At 36.7% G+C, this 15390-nt stretch overlaps 1 long non-coding RNA gene across 4 annotated transcripts in view; it reads left to right on the plus strand.

Moving 5' to 3' along the window:
• The window catches only part of LOC128931402 (uncharacterized), a 537214-nt gene that overhangs the window by 398023 nt on the left and 123801 nt on the right, over window positions 1-15390 (plus strand). Inside the window, exon 3 of one of the 4 annotated variants that reach the window (XR_008479765.2) lies at window positions 8510-8628. The exons of the other annotated variants lie outside the window; for them this stretch is intronic. This is a non-coding gene — a long non-coding RNA (uncharacterized LOC128931402). The remainder of the gene's footprint in view (window positions 1-8509; window positions 8629-15390) is intronic. 4 annotated transcript variants of the gene reach the window in all.

Consider the following 15390-nt stretch of genomic DNA (forward strand, 5'->3'; position numbering starts at 1 on the left):
AGGAACGAAAGGAAGTATAGTACACCTGGAAGAGAGCCAAGTGGGCAACTTGAGAGATCCAAGTGCACCATTGACCCTTGACTAGGAGTTTTGATACATTGGGATGGTTCTGAGGTTTGCATTTCTTTTCCCTTAATTTTTCCTTGCAGTGGACTGTCCACATGTGCAGTGGCCTGACAGTACTTGGGAAGGGTCGTATGTACAGTCTGTTGACTGAAGTTGTGCACGTGCTCATTTGAGACATTTTTTTTCCTTACCAGTATGAAGTCTGCCTTGTTGCCTCTTAGTATGCATGCTTGAGCCCATTCACCAACTCCTGAGGTCTTAGGAAGCTGCTGATCACCAGCTTGAGGTGTTTTCTACCTATGAGGAGACTGCCTTTTCTTGGTGCCAGCTACAACCAATTATAATAATTATTATTATTTGAGAAGAGTCTTGCTGTGTTGCCTAGGTTGGAGTGCAATGGTGCAATCTCGGCTCACTGCAACCTCTGCCTCCCAGGTTCATGCAGTTATCCTGCCTCAGCCTCCTGAGTAGCTGGGACTACAGGCGTGTGCCACCATGCTCAGCTAATCTTTTTTTTTTTTTTGGTATTTTTAGTAGATACGAGGTTTCACCATGTTAGCCAGGATGGCCTCAATCTCCTGACCTCGTGATCTGCCCTCCTTGGCCTCCCACAGTGCTGTGGTTACAGGCGTGAGCCACCATGCCTGGCCACCAATTATTATTTTAGAGAGACTCTTTAACAACTGCCTGATCACCACCTGATGGTCACCTGACATTCCTGGGATATGGCAGGAGGGTGGGTGCTCTTCTGTTCTGCTCATGTCTGTTTAGCTCTCTGCTCTAACATTCTTATGTTTCAAAGTCATGATGGCCGGGTCTCCAATCACTTCTAATTGTTAGGGAGGGAGATGCTTTTTGCTCTATCTTTTGTTCTTCATATGGCCTACAATGCCAGATAAAGCTTGCAATGCCAGATGAAGAACAAAAGATAGAGCAAAAAGCATCTCCCTCCTTAATAATTTAAATCCATAAACAGCCTTTCTAGAATTTCACATATTTCCATATGTTTCTGCTGTGGTAAGTACTACTTACTACAAGGCTACAACTAGCTACAAGGGATTCTGGGAAATACTTCAATTTTTTAAAAAAATTCCAGGTGGCAATGAGACCAGATGAAATGCAAAATTCTGTTCTTGTAGTAGAAGCAGGAAATTGATTTTGTTCTAGGTAACTAGAAATTGCTATTCTACAGCCACATGGAGGTAAGATAAGATAACCAAAAACGAAGGGCTTGGATGTAGCTTTTATAGTCTGAGAAAAGGAGAATGGGCTGGATAGTGCTGTTCCTTAAAGATGCTGAACAACCAAAGAACACTCACTGTCCTTCCCCACTATTCATGACACCACAAAGTACGCCTGGTTTAGTGTTACATTTTAATGGTGTTTATAGTGAGTTGATGTTTACCAGATTCTTTGCTAACTGATAAATTTACCTCTTGAGCCAACCATATGACATAGGTACTGCTTTCTCCATGTAATAGATGGAGAAGTAAACCAAGGGGTTGCAATGGCTCATGCCTGTAATCCCAGCACTTTGGGAGGCTGAGGTGGGCGGATCACTTGAGGTCAGGAGTTTGAGACCAGCCTGCCAACACTGGCGAAACTATGTCTCAACTAGAGCTACAAAAAATTAGCTGGGCATGGTGGCATGCACCTGTATTCCCAGCTACTCAGGAGGCTGAAGCAGGAGAATCACTTATACCTGGGAGGCAGAGGTTGCAGAGAGCCAAGATCGCACCACCACACTCCAGCCTGGGCAAGAGAATGAGACTCCATCTCAAAAACAACAGCAACTACAACAACGGTAACAAAAAGCAAACCAAGGACCTAGGGTTAGAATTGGTAAAACCATGATTTGGGCCCAGACATTTAAATACCAGTGTCTCATTTTTCACCACTGTGCTATATATTATGTTCTTTTTTTTTTTTTTAAATACCTTTAACAGAACTAGGACCATGGTGGAATACATGAGACTTCTATGCCCTGGCCACAAAATTTAAGATGGCATCACAAAACTCAATAGACAATATTAGCAATAACTCTATACAATATATATATGATCAATATTAAGACAAAAATTATTGATAAACAATAACAAAATTTGAAATAAAGGTATAATGGATTGAGGCAGGAAAATAAATATCCCATGACTTCTGATTTATGACAAGAGAAAGATTGATCCCATTTTTTTAAACTTGCATGTCACCTAGAACGGGACTTCTCAATACCACCACTCTTGACATTTTAGGCTGAATGAGTTCTTGTTGTGGGGCAGAGAAGTACTGCCTTGTGCATAGTAAGATGTATAGCGACATCCCTAGACGTTGATTGGATGCTAATAGCACCCTATAGAGCTGTGAGAACAAAACATGTCTCCAGACATTGCCAGCTGTCTCATAGGGGACAACGTGACCATGTTAATAACCATTGACCTATATGCAACATATTTTTCATTTTTTTGGATGGTTAAAATAAGTCTCTTGAAAACTGCATGAATTTTTCATAATACAATCATCCCAGAAATATGGTAAATGACTTTATTAGTGATAGGTTTATTCATACAAGTGTACCAAGACTACATAATGAGTTCAGCCATTGCTTATTATAATTTACATAGTCCTCTATAACTCAATTTTTGGCTATTTGAAAAAGAGAAGCTTAGATTAGTTGAAGTTAAATATTTTTAATGGCATGACAGGTTAAGCTTTCCTAATCTGAAAATCCCAAATTCGAATTGCGCCATACCTGACCTCATGTAACAGGTCACATCCCTTATCCAAATGGTTGGAACCAGAATTGTTTTGGATTTCATTTAATTTTAGATTTTGGAATATTTGCGTAAGCACAATGAAGCCTCTTGGGGATGGGACCTAAGTCTAAACAGGAAGTTCATTCATTTAAGTTTTATATGCACCTTGTACACACAGTCTGAAGGTCAAACTCCTTTTGGTGAACTTAAATACTTAACCTGTATTGTTCTCATAATAAGAAGCAATTAACTTACACATCTTTCTCACCTTGAACATTCTTGTTATTCACAAGGGGTTAAGCTCCCTTGCCTTCATTAAATAAGCAAACAAGTGAAATACACAAAAAGAAGCAGGGAAAGTCTGGACAAGGAAGAGGAGAAAGATTATGAGGGGCATGAAGACCCCAGGATAGCAGACAGGTGCACATAATCATTCCTACTGGTGTGATGGTAAGAATCCAAATGTGAGTAAAGGATAAAAGACTACAACTTGGGTTCAGTGTATACTGCTCGAGTGATGATGGATGCACCAAAATCTCACAAATCCCCACTAAATAAGTTACTCATGTAACCAAATACCACTTGTTCCGCAAAAACCTATGGAAATCAAAAATTAAAAAAAAATCTAAATGGACTTTGGAGCCTCACTGATCTTGCTTTGAATCTTGACTCCTCGTTTTATTAACTGTATGATGTTGGCTAAGTTGCTAATTTCTTTGCAAAACATGCTCAATAATTTAAGCCTTTTATGGGTTCTATGGATATTAATTAAGGGAAGAGTATCTAGAACTGTGCCAGATAAGCAATGCATATTAGTTTCCATTATCTTTTTATGTTCAGATGATTTATTTCTTCATTTGGTTCATAATACATATTCATGAGCTCCTGAAGCCTAGGAATGTGATACAGGACAACATATTTTCTATGCAAAATTTCACTGCAACAAAGTAATACAGGTGGGCCATGAAGTCGGTCTTGTTTATGCTTATATGATCCTTATGTTTCCCTGTAATTCATCAATTTCTAACTGGGTCCAACTGCCCTGTTTCCTTGACCACTGAGATAAGTACATCTGATAACAAAAGATTATATCAGACTTTCAGAAGTAAGGTTTCTGGGTGAGCTGCCTCAATATTAATGTTTGCATTAAAAGAAAATTACCCCATCCCTAGTTTAGATAATTGATACTAAATTTGTATTTTTGTTATATAAAATTAAAATAGCTAAATATTATTTATAGAAATATTTGCCTGATGTTTTCACAATGAGAGTCCCAATTGTCCATTTTTTTTCCTTTTCTCATATTGGGATACCGTTGAGCTAAGTCATCCCTAAAGTGTTTTTTAGAGACTTTCAATGAGAAATCATGCCTTCTGTTTAGAGACCATCTTTTTGCAGTTCTTGTTTGTGCACTTTTCACTTAATGTTGAATACTGTAAGCCAATGTTATTCAAGAATGTCCATCATTCTCCTTCTTTCAGATCTTCTTTCTAGAATAAAAATAGTGAAATAGTTTCTTTTTAATAACACAATTTATTTATTTATTATTATTTTTTGAGATGGAGTTTCACCTTGTTACCCAGGCTAGAATGCAATGGCACGATCTTGGCTCACTGCAACCTCCGCCTCCTGGGTTCAAGCAGTTCTCCTGCCTCAGCCTCCCGAGTAGCTGGGACTACAGGCGTGCACCACCATGCCCAGCTAATGTTTGTATTTTTAGTAGAGACGGGGTTTCACCTTGTTGACCACGATGGTCTTGATCTCTTAACCTCGTGATCCACCCACCTCAGCCTCCCAAAGTGCTGGGATTATAGGCGTGAGCCACCGCTCCCAGCTGCAATTTATTTTTTTGAGACAGGGTCTCTCACTTGGTCACCCAGCCTGAAGTGCCGTGGTGCAAATACAGCCCACTGTAGCCTCAACCTCCTGTGTGAAAGTGATCTTTCCACCTTAACCCCTCAAGTAGCTGGGATGACAGGGTCTCCACAATGCTCAGCTAATTTTTCTATTATTTGTCAAGACAAGGTTTCAAGATGTTTCCCAGGCTAGAATTCACTTTTTCGAGATTAAAAAAAACATGCTATTTACATGAATAAAGAAATTTCATAGAATGGCTAAAACATTTAGCAATTAATACCATCTCTCCACAATGTTCAATGTCTATTTAAGTAACCCATCATCAAACTCCTTTTGGTGAACTTGAATTATTCACAAACAAGGAATTTTTAAAACTACATTTATTGAAGGAAACCATAAATAAGAAGCTCAATTTCCTTGAGTAGTCAATGCATTTAATGAATCTACAAAGTGTAGACAGATATTTTACTTGGGTTTATGTTGCATAAAAGACTATAAAATCCACATAAAAATACTCCCCCATAGCAATCAGAGGAATTTTATTATTGGAAATGAGAAAGAATACTGTCTAGAACCTTAGATGAGTAGTGCATACACCAATAAAAAAGCAGAGATTTTACCACTTTCTGTTGCAAGTTGGGCAATCAGTGAAGCAGGCTAAGATGAATGTGAACATGGAGAAGAATCTACCCATAGAAAGGGAGAAAAAGGCAGGATTTGGCAGAGGAAGATGTTCGGCTGTGATGCAGTTACAATTAAGGCCTTTAGCCAACCACATGGGGAATATTGAATCAAGGACGGTCCTTAACAGTTTTTAAGAATTAAGGGAGGAGGCAGAGCCTTTATATTCTTGTCCAGGAGTTATGACCTTGGGAAAGATAGCTCTCCTCAGCAGAGACAATTCTGCAGAAGGCTGATAGCTGAGGTCTGGATGCCAGTGGCACACTCAGCAGCTGTGACAATATGAACTTTATTCCTGAAGGAGAATCTGGGTAGCACATTATAGTATTTATTGCTGCTGTACTGTTTTTTCCATTCATATTTTTAGATTCAGGGATTACATGTTATATGCATTTACTGCATGATGCTGAGGTTTGGGCTTCTAATAATCTGTCCACCCAAGTTGCAAACACAGTACTTGATAGGTAGATTTTCAAACTTTGGCTCCCTCTTTTGGAACCTCTGGTGTCTATTGTTCCAATCTGTGTCTGTGTGTACCCAGTGATTGAGTCCCACTTATAAGTGAGAACATACAACATTTGGTTTTTCTGTTTCTGTATTAATTCACTTAGGATGGTGACCTTCAGCTGCATCCACATTGCTGCAAAGAACATGATTTTACTTTTTATGGCTGCTTAGAATTCTATGCTGTATATGCAGCACAATTTTCTTTATCCAGTCCACCACTGATGGGCACCTCTGTTGATTCCATATCTTTTCTGTTGTAAACAGTGCTGCAATGACTACATGAATACATGCGTCTTTTTGGTAGAATGATTTATTTGCCTTTGGGTATATACCCAGTAATGGGATGGCTGGGTCAAACGGTAATTCTATTTTTAGTTCTTTAAGAAATCTCCAGACTGCTTTCCACAGCAGCTGAACTAATTTACATTCCCTCTAACAGTGTAGAAAGTGTTCCCTTTTATCTTCAACTTCACCAACATCTGCATATTTTGACTTTTTAATAATAATCACCATGACTGGTGTGAGATGGTATCTCCTTGCGGTTTTGATTTGCATGTCTCTGATGATTAATGATGTTGAGCATTTTGCTTCATGTCTGTTGGCTGCTTGTATGTCTTCTTTTGAGAAGTATCTGTGTCTGCTGCCTATGAGGTTGGTTTTTTTTCTTATTTGTCTAAATTCCTTATGGATTTTGGATACTGTTCTTTCTCGAAGGCATAGTTTGTAAAATTTTTCTCCTGTTCCATAAATTGTTTACTCTGTTGATGGTTTCTTTGCTGTGCAGAAGCTCTTAAAATTTTTCTTAAGGCTATTTTTTTAAAAATTATACCTTAAGTTCTGGGGTACATGTGTAGAACATGCAGGTTTGTTACACAGGTATACATGTGCCATGGTGGTTTGCTGCATCCATTACCCTGTCATCTATATTAGGTATTTCTCCTAATGCTATCCCACCCCTAGCCCCCAGTGCTCTGACAGGCCCCAGTGTGTGATGTTCCCCTCCCTGTGTCTATGTGTTCTCATTGTTCAACTCCCACTTATGAGTTGAACATGCAGTGTTTGGTTTTCTGTTCTTGTGTCAGTTTGCTGAGAATGATAGTTTCCAGCTTCATCCATGTCCCTGCAAAGGACATGAACTCATCCTTTTCTATGGCTGTGTAGTATTCTATGGTGTATATGTGCCACATTTTCTTTATCCAGTCTATCATTGATGAGCATTTAGGTTGTTCCAATTCTTTGCTATCATGAACAGTGCTACAGTAAACATATGTGTGCCTGTGTCTTTATAACAAAATGATTTATAATCCTTTGGGTATATATCCAATAATAGGATTGCTGGATTAAATGGTATTTCTATTTCTAGATCCTTGAGGTATTACCACACTGTCTTCCACAATGGTTGAACTAATTTACATTCCCACCAACAATGTAAAAGCATTCCTATTTCTCCACATTCTCTACAGTATCTGTTGTCTCCTGACTTTTTAATGATTGCCATTCTAACTGGCATGAGATGGTATCTCATTGTGGTTTTAATTTACATTTCTCTAATGACCAGTAATGATGAGCTTTTTTTTCATGTTTGTTGGCTGCATAAATTTCTCCTTTTGAAAAGTGTCTGTTCATATACTTTGCCCACTTTTTGATGAGGTTATTTTTTTCTTGTAGATTTGTTGAAGTTATTTGTAGATTCTGGATATTAGCCTTTTGTCAGATGGGTAGATTGCAAAAATTATCTCCCATTCTGTAGGTTGCCTGTTCACTCTAATGATAGTTGCTTTTGCTGTACAGAAGCTCTTTAGTTTAATTAGATCTCATTTGTCAATTTTGGCTTTTGTTCCCATTGCTTTCAGTGTTTTATTCATGAAGTCCTTACCTATGCCTATGTCCTGAATGGTATTGCCTAGGTTTTCTTCTAGGGTTTTTATGGTTTTAGGTCTTATGTTTAAATCTTTAATTAATCTTGTTAATTTTTTAATATAAGGAAGGGATCCAGTTTTAGCTTTCTGCATATGGGTAGGCAGTTTTCCCAGCACCATTCATTAAATAGGGAATCCTTTCCCCATTGCTTGTTTTCTTAAGGTTTCTCAAAGATCAGATGGTTCTAGGTGTGTGGCGTTATTTCTGAGGCCTCTGTTCTGTTCCATTGGTCTATATCTGTTTTGGTACCAGTATCATGCTGTTTTGATGACTGTAGCTTAAGTCTACTTTTTAAATAAATAATATTAAATACATTCTTAAAAAATTATGATTAATATCTCCAAGAAAGAAATAAAATGAGCTGGTTGAAAAATAAAGCCACAAATGTAGAATTGCCTATTTTTAAAGGTATCAATGGCTGCTGCTATTGTCTAGTTGAAATATTTAGTAGATGGAGACCGTAAGATATCAGTAGGTAAATGATTTCATCCTAGGTCAAGGTGTTGGTCAGTGTAGACTCAGGCTTTTATGCCCCCTTGTTCTTCCATAATACTATATAGTACTACAGTATTATAACATTATACAGTATTACATAATAATATTCCCCTATAATACTCTGTACATGGTACTTCTTTCTTGTTCTTTAATAATTTTTTCTCTTTCTTTCTTCTTTCCTCTCTCTCTCTCTCTCCCCCCTACTTCTTTCTTTCCTTTTTTTTTCGAGACAGAGTAGAGTCTTGCTCTGTCACTCAGGCTGGAGTGATGTGCGATCTTGGCTTACTGCTACCTCTGCCTCCCAGGTTCAGGTGATTCTCTTTCCTCAGCCTCCTGAGTAGCTGGGATTAAGGTATGTCTCACCACACCAGGCTAATTTTTGTATTTTTAGTAGAGACACATTTTCCCCATGTTGGCCAGGCTGGTCTCAACTTCCTGACCTCAAGTGATCTGCCTGCCTCAGCCTCTCAAAATGCTCGGATTACAGGCATAAATCACTGTGCCTGGCCTCTTATACATGTATTTCTTACTAGTCCTGGATAAAAGTGATCTATAAAAGTTGGGGGAAAACAACATATAAGATAAATGTAACATAACATATGTAAAATAATGTGTACACAAAACCATATATAGCTATATATAACATATATATCATATATACAAAAACCATAAACATTTTGGGAATTGAATGGCCATATTTACACTGTCAAACCCTAACAAATTTCCAACCTTTCCAATAGTGCTTTGATTACATCTACTTCTTCCTTTATCCTGCTCAGTGAGGAGGGATAGGTAGTAGTGGGAAATTGAGAAGTTATCTCTTTTTGGTTGCCCTGACATGTCAGAACCAGGGAAACGCTTGTGCCACATTGATAAGCCCTGTGTTCAGCCCCCGTCTTGGAAGATCCACTGTATGGCCATATTGGAACTGTATTTATCTGGATTGTTAGACACAGATGAGAACAGTGAAGTTGAGTTACATTCCCTTATTGCCTGTGGATTTAAGTTCCTTCTAAGTTCTACCCCAAGAGGCATTTCCTGGTATTACACTAATGGATTACCTAGAAGATCTCTGCCCAAAATGTAAGATAGCTTATCTCAGCCTAAGTAGTCAATCTAGTTTCATGTTTGCATTTGAACTCAGTCTCTGAAATGAAAGCACTCAATAAAAGAGATGGAGATGTGGCTATTCTAACCTTCTCACCAAAGACTGAAAAAAAATTGTAGCTCTCTTAAATTATGAAATATTATCAATAGTATATTCACCATTAGCTAGCTACTGTTCAAGTTTCAGTGTAGACCAATGGAGAAGGTAGAATGTCCATGGACTTCTCTTTAGCTGCCTAGATTGTGTCCTGCCAGCTTTATTACATTTACCAGCCCACATATCCACTGATGAATCAAATTTCAATAAATGTTGATAACCAGGTCAGCAATACTGCTGCCCCTATTAGACAATGCAATAGCCCCCATTGTGTTCCACAGTATGGAAGTTGTTAGGGATGTTGGGCCATTACCGATAACACTGACTAGGCAAGGTGGAGCCAGGACCCATTCACAACAGAGAGCCTGACCCATTATAAAATACAGAGCTGTAGGAGAAGATATTTAAATTGTAAGTCTATAATTTCTGTTTTGCACTTAGAAACTCTAGTGTCACAGTCCTGTGGCAATGTTTAGCCTTTTAGAAATTTAGTCACACATATGATCTGAAACCTTTTGCCCCCATCAAAATACCTTGAAATTAAATGTGGTATGAAAAATATGAGTTAAAGGTGCTACCCCAGTAAAAACTTATTTAGAAGAGACATCCATGGTTAATTCTCAGGCAGAAGTCATCCTACCTAAATGGATAGGTCAATCGGATTTTTCAAATTGAATGATGAGGTAATTTTTATGCTACCATCCCAGGTCGAAGACCAATAAGCAAGATGTGCGAGCAGAGTGCTGAGTTCGGCAAACTCAGCACACAGAAATTGCTTAAATTTAAGCTCAACAAATTCTGTCACGTCTACTAATTTAATTACAGGGTTTTTCTTGGCAGGTGGTAGTTTGATCCACATTTACCATTATTCAGCACATTTCATAAATTCTATTTCTATTTACTGAGGTTTTTTTTCTGGAGGTAAGAGAGAAATTCAAGTAAAGTTCATCTGTTTCTAACATTGCTTACCCCCAGAGACTCCAAAAGTCAAAATCAAGTGGCCCAAGTCTTGAATTTCACCACATCAATTCAGCAGATAGGTTGGCTGATTAAATTTTAGAATGCAGGTGAAGAAAGTGAGTCTCAAAATGGATCCCTAATATTCTCCAGTTATCTCTCTGGCAAGTACATTAGAAGAAAATTCAGTAAATGTGTGCTCCTACAGACATTAAATTCAACCTGTTTGTGATAATTGAAGCATGAGAGGTAGAAGATGAGCATTTTAACACTGACATCTTGATTCCCCCAAAGCCTGAGATTCCAAGTCTGATATTTCATCTCTGATTTGAGGCAGCCTGCCACTGTGAAAACACTACCAGAATATTAAAATCCTGACTTCCCTGTAGTGGGGCATCAGAAAATACTCATGTCTATTTCAATACTTTATAAGCGCTCTTAAATTTATACAAAATATAGCTATTTTATATTAATTCATGTAAAACATAACTATTTTATATAGTTCACATAAAATATAATAATTTTATATAGTTCCTATAAAGTCAAATATTAGAATGCCTTTAGAATTACAATTCTGTAATAAAAATTACATAAAAATAAACACATGCCATAGACTAGATTTTGTTCCCAATTCTGTCCCCAAGGTATTTGATTTTGTTTTTAAATTTATTTTTTTTTAATTTCAGTAGGTTTTTAGGGAACAGGTGGTGTTCTTTAATAAGTTCATAAATAAGTGTTCATAAATAAGTTATTTAGTGGTGAATTCTGAGATTTTGGTGCACCCATCACCTGAGCAGTGTACAATGTACCTAACATATAGTCTTTTATCCCTCCCTACTTCCATCCTTTTCCCTGAGTCCCCAAAGTCCATTGTAACATTGTTTCGACTTCACATCCCCATAGGTTAGCTCCCATTTATGAGCAAGAACATAGAATGTTTGCTTTTCTATTCCTGAGTTGCTTCACTTAGAATAATGGTCTCCAATTCCATACAGGTTGCTGCAAATGTCATTATTTCATTCCTTTTATAGCTGAATCATATTCCATTATACACACACATATTTATACACATTTATATATATTATATATGCAGAAAACATGGTGCATGTATATACATAAATACATATACACCACATTTATAAATATACCACATTTATATATATATCACATTTGTGTTTTATATATACACACACATACACATTTACATATTATATATATATACATAATATATAAATGTGTATATAAACACACACACACATATATATATACGCACACCACATTTTCTTTATCCACTCATTGATTGATGGGCATTTGGACTGGTTCCACATTTTTACAGTTGTGAATTGTGCTGCTGTGAACATTTGGGTGCAAGTGTCTTTTTCATATAATGACTTCTATTCTGGGTAGATACCCAGGAGTGGGATTGCTGTATCAGATGATGGATCTACTTTAAGTTCCTTAAGAAATCTCCACACTGTTTTCCATAGTGGATATACTACTTTCCATTCCCACTAACAGTGTAAACATTTTCTCTTTTCACCAAATCCACGCCAACATCTTTTTTTGTGGTTGTTGTTATGGTCATTCTTGCAGGAGTGAGGTGCTATCACACTGTAGTTTTGATTTGTATTTCCCTGATCATTAGTGATATTGCATATTTTTTCATATTTTTGTTGGCCATTTGTATATCATTTGTATTGTCTATTCATGTCCTTAGCCCACTTTTTGATGGGATTGTTTGTTATTTTCTTCCTAATTTGAGTTCCTTGTAGATTCTGGATATTAGTCCTCTTTCAGAAGTATAGATTGCTATAATTTTCTCTCACTCTGAATTTTCTGTTAACTCTGTCCCTTAAAATATGTCCCTTCTATGCCAATTTTGCTGAGGGTTTAATAACATGATGCTGAATTTTGTCAAATACTTTTTCTGCACCTATTGAGATGATCATGTGATTTTTCATTCCATTTATGTGGTGTATCACATTTATTGACTCATGTATGTTAAACCATCCCCACATCCCTGCTATGAAACCCACTTGATCATGGTGGATTTGTTTTTTGATAAACTGTTGGACTGTTAGCTAGCATTTTTTTGAGGATTTTTATATCTATGTTCATCAAGTATATTGGTCTGTAGTTTTTTTGTTATATTCTATTCTGGTTTTGGTATTAGGGACACAGACTTCATAGAATAATCTAGAGAAGATTCCCTCTTTCTCTGTCTTTTGGAATTTTGTCAGTAGGACTGGTACCAATTCATCTTTGAATATCTGATAGATTTCAGCTATGAATCCATCTGGTCCTGGACTTTTTATTTTTGGTAACTTTTAAATTTCTATTACAATCTTGCAGATTGTTACTGGTTTGTTCAGAATTTCTATTTCTTCCTAGTTTAATCTAAGAGGGTTGCATATTTCCAGGAATTCGTCCATCTCCTCTAGGCTTTCTAGTTTATGCATGTAAAGGTGTTCATAGTAGCCTTAAATGATCTATTTACTTTCTTTGGTATTGGTTGTAATGCCACCTGTTTCACTTCTAATTGAAATTATTTAGATCCTCTCTCCTTTTTTCTTGGTTAATCTCACTAATGGTTTATCAGCTTTATTTATGTTTTCAAGAACTAGCTTTTCTTTTTTTTGTATTTTTTTTTTTCAATTTCATTTAGTTCTGCTCTGATCTTGGTTATTTATTTTCTTTGCTGGATTTGGGTTTGGTTTGTTCTTATTTCTCTAGTTATTTGAGGTATGACCTTAGACTGTCTGTTTATGCTCTTTCAGATGTCTTGATGTAGGCATTTAATGCTATGAATGTTCCTCTTAGCACTGCTTTTGCTGCATCCCAGAGGTTCTTGGTTTTGTAATTATTATTCCATTCAAATAATGTTTTAATTCTCATATTGTTTTCATTGTTGGCCCAATGTTCATTTAGGAGCTGGTTATTTAATTTCCAAGTACTTTCATGGTTTTGAAGGTTCCTTTTGAAGTTGATTTCCAATTTTATTATATGGTAATCTGAAAGAGTACTTGATATAATTTTGATTTTCTTAAATTTGTTGAGAATTGTTTTGTGCCTATCATATAGTCTATCTTGGAGAATGTATTATGTGTTGATGAATAGAACATATATTCTGAAGCTGTTGGGCAGAATGTTCTGTAAATATCTGTTAAGTCCATTTGTTCTAGGGTATAGTTTAAGTCCATTGTTTCTTTGTTGACTTTCTGTCTTGATGGCCTGTCTAGTGCTATCAGTGGAGTACTGAAGTCACCCACTGTTATTGTGTTGCTGTCTATCTCATTTCTTAGGTCTGTAATTGTGTTATAAATGTGGGAAACAGATTTATAACATCAGGAAAAATCCGTACTGAGACAATGGATCACTGAGCAAGGCTAGTTTACTTCCTTCAGGAAGGATGCAACTTGCTGGCAGTCTTGCCATGAGAGCACACATTAACAAAGGAGACAGAGACATTTATAATTTTCATAACCTGATGCAGTCACCCTACTGCTGTGTCCAGTTTCCACTGGCTGGAATGGGACCTCACATTCTATGCTTGACCTGACTGGCTAAAATCTTGGAAATTTCCTGAATAGATAAGGGGAAAGAAGACAGGGAAGAAGACAGAGAAGGTCAGGATGATTTCCAAATAAGGAATGGCATGCACCAGGATTTGGAGCTTGCCCAGTTCTGTTCAGACATGCTCGAGTGAGTCAAGGTAGCTGATTTAAGATGTAGCTGATTTAGACAATATATATATATACACACACACACACACACACACACACACACACATACATACATACATGGGTATATGTTTATTCTAATAGTGGATAATGGCCATAGAACAAGAGATTGTAACTCCTTATAATGTAGTCTACGATATAAACTCTGAAGAAGAACTTTTACATATCTAGGATTGTTATATTTTCCTATCGGACTAGTCCTTTTATCAGTATATAATGTCTCTCTTTGACTTTTTTTTAACTGCTGTTGCTTTTAAAGTTTGTTTTGAATGATGTAAGAATAGCTCCTCCTGCTTGCTTTGGGTGGCTATTTGCATGGAATATCTTTTTCCACTCTTTTACCTTAAGTTTGTGTGGATCCTTATGTGTCAGGTGCATCTCTTGAAAACAGCAGATACTCGGTGAATTCTTATCCAGTCTGCCATTCTGTATCCTTTAAGTGAAGCATTTAGGCCATTTACATTCAATGTTAGTATTAAGATGTGTGGTACTATTCTATTCATCATGCTATTTGTTGCCTGAATACCTTGGGTTTTTTTTTTTTTTTTCATTCTGTTGTTTTGTAGGTCCTGTGAAATTGATGCTTTAAGGAGATTCTATTTTGGTGTATTTCTAGGGTTTTTTTCAAGCTTTAGAGCTAGCTGTTTTTACCAGTTCTTGTAGTGCTGGCTTAGTAGTGACAAATTTTCTCAGCATTTGTTTGTCTGAAAAAGACTGTATCTTTCCTTCATTTATCAAGCTTAGATTCACTGGATACAAAATTCTTGGCTGAATAATTGTTTCATTTAAGGAGACTAAAGATGGGATCCCAATTCTTTCTAACTTGTAGGATTTTTGCTGAGAAATATTCTGTTAATCTGATAGATTTTCCTTGATAGGTTACTTGATGATTTTGCCCCATAGCTCTTAAGATTCTTTCCTTCATCTTGACTTAAGATAACTTGATGACTATGTGCCTAGGCAATGATCTTTCTGTGATAAGTTTCCAAGGTGTCCTTTGAGCTTCTTGTATTTAAATGTCCAGATCTCTAGCAAGGCCAGGAAGTTTGAATTGATTATTCCCTCAAATATGTTTTTCAAACTTTTAGATTTCTCTTCTTCCTTGGGAACATCAATTATTCTTAAATTTGGTCATTTGGTCATAATCCCAAACTTCTTGGAAGCTCTGTTCAATTTTTTTATTTCTTTTTGTCTTTTTTTGGATTAATTTGAA

Source organism: Callithrix jacchus, chromosome 1 (assembly GCF_049354715.1).
Source record: "Callithrix jacchus isolate 240 chromosome 1, calJac240_pri, whole genome shotgun sequence".
Taxonomy (NCBI): Eukaryota; Metazoa; Chordata; class Mammalia; order Primates; family Cebidae; genus Callithrix; species Callithrix jacchus.